This window comes from Cynocephalus volans, chromosome 7 (assembly GCF_027409185.1).
Source record: "Cynocephalus volans isolate mCynVol1 chromosome 7, mCynVol1.pri, whole genome shotgun sequence".
Classification (NCBI taxonomy): Eukaryota; Metazoa; Chordata; class Mammalia; order Dermoptera; family Cynocephalidae; genus Cynocephalus; species Cynocephalus volans.
In genome coordinates this window covers 58,659,976-58,661,613 of record NC_084466.1, presented here as the reverse complement: position 1 = coordinate 58,661,613, position 1,638 = coordinate 58,659,976, and positions in this window count along the sequence as shown.

Genomic DNA, 1,638 nt, shown 5'->3' with positions numbered 1-1,638 from the left:
CTGGTCTAGGTGAGGTGTTCACTCAGCCCTATAAGTCAGGGAGAAGTGTGGGGCATTGGGCCAGGGATGCAGCCCCAGAGTGCCTTGGGTGCACCAAAAATAGCCACTTGCCCTTCTTTCCCATCTCTTTTCCTTTTTTCATGCTCTATTCATCCATTTGTATTCCCCTCCCCCCACCCCCAATATCTGAATAGCTACCAGTGGTTTAAGACTCTGTTTCTCACATTAGCACTGTGTTTATTCCGAGAGTTTGTGAAGTCCATGAGGTTAGGCTGTGAAAGAACGCTTTAAACTAGGTCTTTCAGAGGGCTCCTCGGAGGGGCAGGGATGGAGTGAGGCTCCCGGGATTAAACTAGGTCTTTCAGAGGGCTCCTCGGAGGGGCAGGGATGGAGTGAGGCTCCCGGGAGGGGTGGGAGGGGTGAGGCACGGGCCTTCTTTTCCGGTGTTGAACTTAACAACCTGACATATTGATCCAGGCTTTAGGAAGTTCAACAATAACCCCCAAAGCTGACATTTGTGTAGCACTTATAAAGCTTATAAGCAACTTCCTATATGTTATTCCATTTAATTCTAACAATTTAGGAATTGTTACAATCTTAGAGGGGTTAAGTGACATGCCCAAGGTCACCGACTAATGAGCGACAGAGCTGGGTTTTAATATTCAGACCAATACCTTTTTCACTCTATGGGAAGAAAGGCCAAGGTCACAAAGGTGTGTGAAATGTTGGAGAGATGCAAATGGAGCCCGAACCCGGGTCGGAGTGGGTGAGAGAACGCATCCTGTTTCTCAGTTTCATGAAGAATGAGCCTCGAGCTCTTGCACGTCTGGCCAGCTCATCAGAGGGTCTGCAACAAAGGTCAGACAGTCTGCTGGGGAGAGAACCTGTTCCCTGGGGGGCCTCCTTGACTGGGTCTGGAGTAGCTCCGGGTCCCAGCAGAGTGGGCACTGGCTCATCTGGGGAATCCTAGTGTGTTTGGGTTCTTTCTTTCCCCTACATCAAGCAGTGGTAGTGCTTGACAGTGCAGCCCTACCGGGTTTTCCAGGGAACCAAACATCACCAGTCTCTTCTTCAGAGTGGGGCTGTCGAGAGAGCTTTGTCTAGAAGCAGACAACGTAAGGGAAAGGTCAGAGACAACCTGGGCAGTTGGAACTAAAGAGCGGATGCTTCAGACACCATCAGGGGAGATTCAGTCTTTAAAGCAAGTTCCCTAATTTTCTCTGCAAAGCAGCATTCAGTAAAATGGGGGAGAGAAACTAGATGTGGCTTCTAGGCAAAGGATTGAGGGTTATTTTTCCTTTGTGGAGCCTCCACACTCTTTCTCATTCACAAAGGCTACTTTGATCCTGTTCAAGGAAGTACCAAGCCAGAAATTAGATATCAGGCTTGCAAAAGCACATTTGATTTCATATGTGGCAGGAGATATAGAGATCTGAGGGCCGCTCACAGTGTGGGGCTCAGTGGCAAGGTGTGGGCCATGACTCAGGTTCTGGGTGTCCTGACCCTCCTGGGGCGGGTCCATGCTCCCTGGCCGCTTCCTCTTTCTCCACAAACTGGCCATGGGGAAATCCCCACTGGGCACTATAAGAAGCCCCTGGGCTCTGTGCACAGGCCAGAGGCTCCAGCCAGGAGAAAAAG